The sequence below is a fragment of the Lutjanus erythropterus genome, chromosome 2 (genome assembly GCF_056507025.1).
Source record: "Lutjanus erythropterus isolate fLutEry1 chromosome 2, fLutEry1.hap2, whole genome shotgun sequence".
Taxonomy (NCBI): domain Eukaryota; kingdom Metazoa; phylum Chordata; class Actinopteri; order Lutjaniformes; family Lutjanidae; genus Lutjanus; species Lutjanus erythropterus.
Window position 1 is genome coordinate 5,545,835 of NC_139318.1, and position 10,399 is coordinate 5,556,233.

The following is a 10,399-nucleotide window of genomic DNA, read 5'->3' on the forward strand; positions in this document are numbered from 1 at the left end:
ATATTGAAAACAGGGCTCTTTTTTTTTTTCAAAACACTTGCACGGGATTCACACAACCACACACACACGCAAATAGCAGAACACCTCGGATCTTTTGCTAAATGAAACACTTAATTTAAAAATACACAATCATTTGTAAAAACCCAACTTTGTCACCGTACAGCGCACACATGCTTCATATCACCTGGTTTTGTTTGAAGCAGTTACACACTGCTGCGCTCAATCTAAAACACACTTAAATGAAATAGTTTGGGTTTTTTAGATATATTGTCAGGGTAAAGTACATCAATATATGGATCAAACAACACAAAAACCAGTGCTGCACGCTTATTTCTCTCCACACTGTAAAATCAATCATCACATCCATCCATTTCCAAAGTTTGCATCTTGCACTGAAAATCAGCAAAGAACATTGTAAACAGGATAAAGTACATAAACACAGCAACAACATTTCTGGAGACGAAAAAAAGAAAGTATGAATTACACTTAGAGAAGAGAGAAAAGTTGTTTTTTCATCTGTGCTTATGTTGAATCTCCAAACTACTGTTGCAACATCTGACAATCAATCACATCTTACAAATTTGGTGCTTGTCTTCTGTTTTCACACTCACCTGTTTCCTTTTTATATTTCTCATGCCTGGTTGGAGAGTTTATCATCATGCACCTGACCGCCGTGTTTGATCGACTGTTTGAATTGTGTGGTATTTTTAAAGGCAGAGCTTTGAACGGGCAAAGAAGTGACATCATGTTAGATTTCTGTGTCTAATGTAGAAAAGTGTGTTTAGTGTTTTGCAAAAAGTGTGAGTCTGATGATGTGCTCGTAGTTTTGCAGATGTGAGCTGAGGTTTTGCTCCTTCAATGTCAGGTTTCATTAACTGTGTGTTATTTAAAATCTTAGTGTGTAAGCGTTCGGAAAAAACTTTGTTAGCCACCCTGGCTAGCAAAGACACTCACTGTCTTGTGTGTATTTGTAGTTTGAGTTAGTAGGTTTACCCTTTTGTTTTATTTAATTTGTCTGAATTTTAATCTGAATTTATCTGAATTTTACACACAATTTGTTAATAAAAGAACCTTTGCATTATTTGTGTCAGTTTTCCTTCATTCCTTTTTCTTCCGGTTCTCTTTATTTATTGTTACACCCCTCATCCCCTTGACCAACTTGGGGGTCGTAACAGCTGCTTAATTGCAAACTCACCTATCAGGCGTGAGAACTGCAAACAGGCAACAGGTGAGTTTTCCTGTCCTCAGCACAGATGGAGGATGCGAATAAAGAAGGTGAGGACCAGATTTATCAGATGTCATCTGAGCAACTTTGGTTGACCATGTTGTAAACTTTGGGTTGACACTGAGAGAAGCTGGACAGAGTTCAGCTCAACCTCTGCTGTTTGGACATTTCCACATGAGCACAGGTGAAAAAAAACCAACAACTCTAAAACTCTAAAATCAGTACAATGTATCCCAGATCCTGAGTGTGATTCATGCTTTCTATTTTGTCTCCACACACGTTTTCAGTGCAAATGTAAACTTTTGAAATGCATGGGTGTATTGACTTTTAGAACGTGGAGAGAAATAATTATTTCATCAGTGTTTTTTTTTTTTTTTGTTGTTGTCGTTGTTTGATCCATATATTCATGTACTATACCCTAACAATATCTCTAAAAAAAAAAAACAAAACAGACTATTTCATTTAAAAAGTTGAAATGTTAATTGTGTTTTAGACTGAGCATATTAGTGACTAACTTTGTGTGTGCCATAAGTGGACAAAGTTATGTTTTTACAAATTATTGTAATAAAACTGTGTCCACAACCGGACACCTGTTTGCAACAATTTCCCTGTGACTATGAATATAAATAATCACATAATGTTTTCAGCCAAAATAATACTGATAAAGAGAAGTTTAACTTCTTACCTTTCTGGCAGTAAGACATCTTGACAATCGCTGGTATTTTAGCTGTTGTCCCCATTTGGACACCCGTGTGTCCTCGCTATAAACAAGCAGCACCAGAAGTGTCCGATTATGGGTGATAATAGCAGGCAGCATCTGGATGAGGATACAATTACGTTACATGAATTACGTACATTACATACATTACGTTGAATGAAATGTTTCATTTTGTAAAAGATCTGTGATTTATGTGTAGTGTTTTGACAAAATGAGCCCCTCAGCAATTGTAAAAACTTGTAAGTACTGTGACTGATATGTAGTGTGGTGAATCAACTAATTATTTCACTCCTATTATGGATTAAACTATATAAAAAAAAATAAATTTCACTCAACTACATTAAAATGCTCCTTACAGTTTTTCATAACTGCTAAGACAAATTGAAACCTTCAACCATTTTCTCATAACTCTAAACACAAAACCAAACATTCAAACTACCCTCACAAAAACAATATGACTCTTCTGGTAAAATCAAACAATGTTTTCAGATCATAGACACAACCAACAGTTACTACACACAAAGTGGAGAACAGTGTTCAGAGCATGTAGCTACAGGAAAACTTTTTTGTATGTAAAAAAAAAAGTACATTCACAGCTTTGTACAGAAAATATTGTACACTATAGGTACAAGACATACAGGTGATGCAGGCGATAGATTCATTCTGCCTCAGCATCACGTCTTTATGCAGGACAGGCCAGAGGACATTCTCTCCTTGCTGGACAACAGGGGGGAAACCCCTCTGTGCCAGATCAAGACTTGACAGTAAGCCAATCACTGCGGGCCAAGTCACCTGTACAAAATGTTTCCTGGTAGAGGGGTTTCCGTCATGAACCGCTGGTTGATGTTGAACCACTCATGTATCTGGAATCTATTCTAGTCGACCAGTTACTGTAAGTTATGAGTGTGTGTGTGCGGAGCGGCTGTTGCCATTGTAAATAAAGCTTGTCATTTTGATTGGCGGTGCTTTCCAAAGGAACAGAAAAGAGTTAGCTGTAATTTTGAATGTTGTGCCTCTGTAGAGAACTATGAGGACATTTTTACAAAAAAGTATTGTGTACATGATAACAGTTGTGTTCAGCTTCTGCTGTCTGTGTTTACCATTTTGCAACACAACTACATCACAGTGCAAAATCTGTTTTAGAGAGTGAGAATGTATGAAGAGTTCTGTCAGAAGAGTGAATGATTCGATAAATGGTTTTAGGGCATTGATCCTTTGGTTCAGAGAAGTTTAGTGTTTCAGCAGCTGTGAAAAACTATAAACACTTCAGGGCTAAATATTTTGTTCACAATTATATAATCTGAAAGCAGCCATTCTACATTATGAGTACAATTTTCTGATACTTAGATCACAACTTTAAATGCAGGACTTGTAATGTACAGTTATGTTTACATTGCTACTTTTACTAAAATAAAAGATCTGAATATTACTTCTGCCTCTTATTTTGAAACAGCCTTTTTTTGCCTGTTCACATGACAAAATCACATCAGTAACAGTGATGACAAAAAGTTCAGTCTGTAGTTTAATTGCTGCTAAAATAAGAAAACTGTTTTAAAACACTATTTAGATTCATTTTAAATGACCCCCATGAGGAAATAGGACCGTTGCAGTGGGAGTAGTAACAGGATACAGCAAAGAAACACAGAGTATATATAGAAAGAAAATTCATACTTTAAAAGAGGCTCATATAAACAGTTCACCACTTAAACATGGACATCATTTGAAGAATGACAGCAAAAAGTAACAGCGGCAGGACTGAGGATACACAGTACAACATATTAAAATGTAAAGGAAACATAAACACATCATGAAATAATGTTTCAGGAGTTTAATATGATGAAGTCAAGGAAGTAACTTAATTTATAGAACATTTATCTGATTAGAGATTTGAAGAATGGACGGTGTGTAGTTTTAAAGACATGTAAAAAAAAAACCCATTAAAGTAGAAATGATATAAAAAACAAATTACCTTTCCAATACATCCTGTGGAAGATTGTTAGGTCCAATATATGGGGAATAATGCCTGTATCTGGAGAATAAAGTCAAAATGTGGAGAATAAAAATGACGTGTTGAGAATAAAGTTGAAATTTTGAAAATAATGTTGAAAAATAAAGTTGAAAAATTCAGAATAAAGTTGAAATGTCATACAGTCAAAATGTTGAGAATAAAGTCGAAACTTTGAGAATAATGTTGAAAAATAAAGTTGAAATGTGAATAAAGTTGGAAAGTCGAGAATAAAGTCAAAATGTTGAGAAAAAAGTAGAAAAATGACGTGAAAATGAGAATTGAGAATTAAGTAGAAAAATAAAGTTGAAATGTCAAGAATAAAGTTGTCATATTGACAATTAAATCAAAATGTTGAGAATAAAGTTGAAAAATAAAGCTGATATGTGGAGAATTAAGTCAAAATACAGAACAAAGTTGAAATGTTGGTAATAAAAATGAGAGGTTGAGTAAAGTTGAATTGTCAAGAATAACACTGAAATGTTGAGAATAAAATTGATCCTAATTCAACTTTATTCTCAACATTCAACATTTATTCTTAAAATGTAAAATAAAAAAACCTAAACTTCCTCCTCTGATTTACTTATTCTTATTCCTGACACTAATACCTAAAGTTGAACTTTAGTCTTGAAATACAAAATTAAAAAAAAACTTCCTCCTCTCATTTTTCCCTTTATGTCTGGCCCTAATACTCTTCCCTGTCATATATAAAACTTCTTTTTCCTCTGAGAAGTTGAAAATGTCACTACAGTCTATTTCAATGTCAGAACTCTGACATCAGGCAGGAAATACCTGATTGTGTCATGTGGAGCATTACAGCCTACAGTTTCGCACTGAAGTCAATGCAGAGCGTTGCAGCATGTTTGTTAGCTCTGCTGTCTATAGCATGATGCTGCTGAGGTAATGCCTGACGTCCACGTGCCACGGTGAGGGCGAGTACAATCCCATCTGGGATTGGTAAATCTGCGCAGTTCCCCCGGAGACTTTCTGATCTTCCCTGATTACATGTGGCAGCCTCTGACCTGCGCCGAAGACCCTCTCCTGACATGGAAGATTGACGATTATCGATGCAGAAACCTTTGTTAATTCAGCACACGAGGCCGCGCGCTCTCTGCAGCTGGATAACTGCTTTAACCTCATCTGCTCAATCAAGTTTATTTGGGGATTAAAATAAATAATGATCATGCTCTTGAGGTATGATTCTTTACGCTCCAGCGTCAAGCTTGTATTTTTCTGATGTTGCATGTAATTCCAGATTTAGTCCGGGGGTCTGTGGAAACTGGAGCTCCCGCTTTGATTGAGTGAATCACCTGCTGTGGAAATTATAAACACTGAGCAGGAATTTACATTAGGCACCCAGTGGAAAAGTGCACTGTGCTGATGGCTTTGTCTGAACGATGGAGTAATAAAATCTCTTTTGTATACAAGACATATTTCATCAAGGTATCTGCACTTCTTCACTCCGACTCTTTAAAAGCCATTTCATCCATCTTCAAATAGAGCTGCGAGAGCCAAGTGTGATGATTTCAAAACATTTAAACTGCAGCGACACCGTGCTTTTGTGCTTAACTTTTTCTCAAGTGAAAACAGTTGCCCTTAAATCTCATTTTCGTCTTAATGGAGAACTGTCACGCTGTGCAGGAAATCGCACAGACACGTTGAAATGCCTTCGATTAAACTATGAATGACTTAAGTCAAACTTCGACTGAGATGAGGCACCGAGGAGTGTAAAGGCCATGGGACAGGGGGAGTAAAGTTACCTGTTTTTGCTGTGTAGCCATGGAAGTCTGACAGAAAATTCCCCCTGATGCCAAAGTGACTTTGCATGTTAAAACACTTATAAATAGCAGAATCATCAGTTCTTCTTAAATCATGAGAACACAAGTAGCATACACTCGAAATAAAGGTGCTACATAGAACCGTAAAGGGTTTTTCGGCTTGTCCCAATAGGAGAAATCTTTTTAGTCCCTGATAGAGCTTTTAACCAGAGACCCTTTCAGAGTGTTCTCATTAGAACCCAACATAAAGGGTTATACCTAGAGCAATCTGTGAAAAAATTCACCCAGAACCCCCTATGAGAGGTTCTATAGAAGAATTATTCAATGGTTCCACCCAGAATCCTCTGTGAGTTCTGTGTTTATTCTTTCTACCTCCTAAAAGTGCTAAAATGACCGACCCAGGGGGTTCTGCTGAGAAATCTTTGATATTCAAAGGGTTTTACCTAGAACCCACCAAATAAGCTTTGGTTCTAAATCAGGTTTAGTTCAAGATCTTTGGAACCTTGGCCCTATCTAGTGAACCAGCCCATATTTAAACCAGTTCTGAGTAGAACCATTGTAATCAAGGATGTCATCAATAGAGGGCGCTGCATGACCTGTAGAATATGACACGCCCACTTTGGTTACAAGGAAAACTGCCTGTAGCTGGGAACTAACTTTTTCAGGTTCTGAACCAGTATATTTAGGTGGAAATGCTCAGAACAGTTCTAAATTAGATGCTTGAACTGGGGCTGGCACTTCCTGTGTTGGTTAAAAAAAAAGAAGCCCACCAGGGGGTTCTACCAAGAACCCTTTTCTGTTCCAAGCGTTTCATCTGGAACCCACCCAGATGGTTCTACTGAGAATCCTTTTATATTCCAGGGGTTTAGAACTCTTTCTTCAAAAAAGTGCCCTTAATGGAACCCGTAGACTTACAAAGAGGAGGAGCCTTTGTATGGTATAATTTTCCCACCTAGAACCCTCTCTGGAGATTCTATCCAGACTCTTTTCTCCTTCTAAGGGTGCTAGCAAGAACCCACCGAAGGGGTTCTGCTGAGAAACCTTTCATATTCAAAGGGTTTTATGTAGAACCAAACATGAACTAGAAAAAGGCTGGTTCCCTGTTGATAGAAAAGGCCTACCAGGGACTTCTACCATGAACCGTTTTATTTTCCAAGGGTTTCATCTAGAACCCATTCAGGGCCCTTTTCCACCAAATAAGCTGTGGTTCTTAAACAGGTTCCATTCAAGATTCTTGGAACCTTGGTGCTATCTAGTGAACCAGCCCGCCTTTCCAGCAGTTCTGAGCGGAACATTTTGTAATCAAGAATGTCATCAGTAGAGGGCGCTGCACAACGACCTGTAGAATATGACACACCCACTTTGGTTCCCAAGGAAAACTTGCTAATGTTTGGTTCCAGCTGGGAACCAACTTTTTAGTTCTGAACCAGTTTATTTTTGGTGGAAATGCTCACAACAGTTCTGAATTAGATGCTTGTACTGGAACAGGGCTGGTTGTGTGCTGGTAGAAAAAACTTACTAGGGAGTTCTACCAAGAAAACTTTTATTTTCCAAGCGTTTCATTTACCAAGATTCTACTGAGAACCCTTTTATATCATGGAACAAATAAGTCTTTATGAAAGGCTTCAAGGCTTTTAAGAATCCTTAAAGAACTATTTCTTAAGTGTTCTTAATGGAACCCCTAGTTTTACAAAGAGGAGTCTTCTATGGTGTAATGCTTCCACCCAGAACCCTCTCTGGGGGTTCTATCCAGACTCTATCCAGGGTGCAAACAAGAACCAATCCCTACTTTTTTTAGAACTTTTTTTTTTTATATTCCAACTTTCTTCAACAATCCTTGAAGAACACTTTATTCCAGAAAGGATTCTTTAGATGAAAATGGTACTTCATGGAACTCTTTGTCCCTTTTAATAAAAAAAAAAAAAGGTTCTTCAAAGGCAAATGGTTTTGCGTAGAACCTTGGCCCTTACAGAAGACCTCTTTTGGAGCCCTTATTTCTAAGAGTGCACAAAATTGACTGTAATAAGTGCAAACTGAGCTTTAACTTTCTCAGTAATACTACAAAAATGATCAAACTACACTGGAGATTTTGTATATTATTAGTGTGAGATTGGACTCTATGATTTGCTCTGACCATGTGTCCCAACCGGCCTTTGCCCTCCTCCTACCCCTGTGTCTCAACTCATAGGGGAATTCCACATTTGTTTTGCTGGTTGAGCTAGCCAAAAGCAACTGCGCTAAAGAAACCCTGTGTTGCAAGGTCTGCCATGAAAATCCAGTTTTTCCCTCACAGCTTTCAGGGGTTTATATGCTGATTATGTGGTTTGTCTGCAAAAACAAAAATAAGCACCGTCTGAAAAGGCTTTTGTACATCTCTGATTAATTTTTTTTTAAAACAGCTATTCATGTGCAGCAGGGCTGTAGCCAGGATTTTGTGCAATACTAAGGTCATGAGTCAAAATTTCCTGTTTGTTATGTTACATGTCTTGGAAAATGTTATGTTGTTACACGTAGATCTAAATACTGTTTCAAATTATGTAATTGTAAAAGAAACACTTTTTTCCCTTTTGTTTAGGGCACCCTTGAGGTCCTGTTAAAGCTGGGGTATATAGTATATTTTAGAAGAACTTTTAGTTATATCATATATATCTGTAGCCATAGTAGATCTGTAATATGCCCAGCCAAACACTTCATTCAGCTCAAATGAAATGATTGGATGGTCTACCTGCCTGTCTACCTATGTACCTGCCTACCGCACTATATTGCTAAAGCTACAGTGAGCTAATCGCAAAACAACGGCAGAAAAAGTGCAGCCAAAATATGCCAACACTAACATGCTAGCTTGACAGCTGTGAGTACTAACAACAGCTGTGTTATACTGTTATACTGTTAGGTGCTTGGTTAGTGGCTCGTTGTTCAGGAGTAGCCAGGCAGTGTGCATTCATGTATTTTGGTGAAGTAGCGGTTGGTTACTTTAAAAATTTAGTTTACTCTTGCTGGTTTCTCTACCATTACCAACCCTAGCTTTGACGTAGACTACTACAACTATGACATTTTTCTGTTCCAACTGTAGACCTTTGTTTCATGTCATTACTGTAAGCTGTCTTATCAAGACTGCTAGCTTAGCTCCAGAGGTCCCTTCCCATCAGTTTTACCATTTTACGACTCCGAACCAACCCAGCTCAATTCTAAGTGTAACTTTCCAGTGACAAGCTAGTCAGATAAGAAGACATAAAACAAGGTAAGACAACTTTTTAATTTCTGGAGGGTGTTTTCCTCATAACTTGGCAAATGATAGCTAATAAGCTAGCAGATCACAAGTGCTGTTAGCCTGGGGCTGAAAATAAAAGATGTGTTCATTAATAAGCTAACCATCCCAACTTGTGGTAAGCTACGTGTCAGTAATTGAGCATTATTTTTTTTTTCTCACTGATACATTAACTGTAACGCAAGTGGATTTCAAATTAAAATTCTTGAAGTGGAACTCCACATGCTTTTTCTCTTTGACCTGTTTACATAAGAACATAGATTCTATTTAGCATAATGTTAAGACTGGTGATTTTTCCAACAAATGCATATTGTGTGAAAAACATGCCTTTTCTACTCAAAATTACCTTGTAGTTGTCTGCACCGAGTGTAAATAGTGAAACACTGGCTGACCATTGTCCCAATGTATACTTCTCAAACATACTGTGGTGTTTGCGTTAGCATTAGCATGAGCAAGCCTGAGCATAAATCTTTAGAGATTCATTCCTCTGTCTGGGCAGTAAACACAACACACGAGCCCACTAATAACTGTGCTGTACTCAGAGCTTAACAAGATATTTAGAGCTGACAAACAGTAACGTTCACCGCAGTAAACAACATGGCCATGACTATACTGACACTCCACACAAACACATCTCGGACAGCCTCTCATAGTTGAGCTGCTAGCTCAGTTACAACACCCGTCCCCACACAATGAATTTCCCATTCATTCATTTCACTGATGTTTCAGAAATTCTGATATAAAGACTTCCAAGCCTGGAACCAAACCAACCAACAAGGAGATGAATTGTGACCATAAAACATTAGATTCAGAGCAAACACAAGATTGGAAAACTAAAAAAGACAAACATACAAGACTGCATAATTATTTTAAGAGTGAAGGAACTACTCATCCCATAAATCGCCACTTTAGGATTGTGGGTATTGTAGTACTACTCCATGATATTGTGAATAAAGCATATTTTTCTAAAAACAAGGTTGATATCCAACAGATTTGTGGCTTCTACAGGAACATCACTATGTGATGTCTAATAATCTAAATCCTCTATTCAAAAAATGAACGTGATTTTCACTTTCAGAACCTCACTGTTGCACTCTGGGGGTAGATATGTTTTGACATGCATCATTTTCCCCAGTAACATTGCTGTAACACTGCTTTAGACATAAACCATGCCCCAATGGCCTGTGACCACAAAAAGTGAGTCTGTGGCCACCAAATATTTCATGTAGTTCGCTTTAAGCGACCACCAAGTTTTATCCGCATACTACCAGCCTACACAACGTTACAATTTCAAATTTTAGTTCAACTTTTAGTTCAACATTCTACGAAAATGACAAACAGTACCCCACTAGCTACTGATATGTTGAGGCTACTGAATTGCGGGTTTATTAAGCCCACTCTAGCT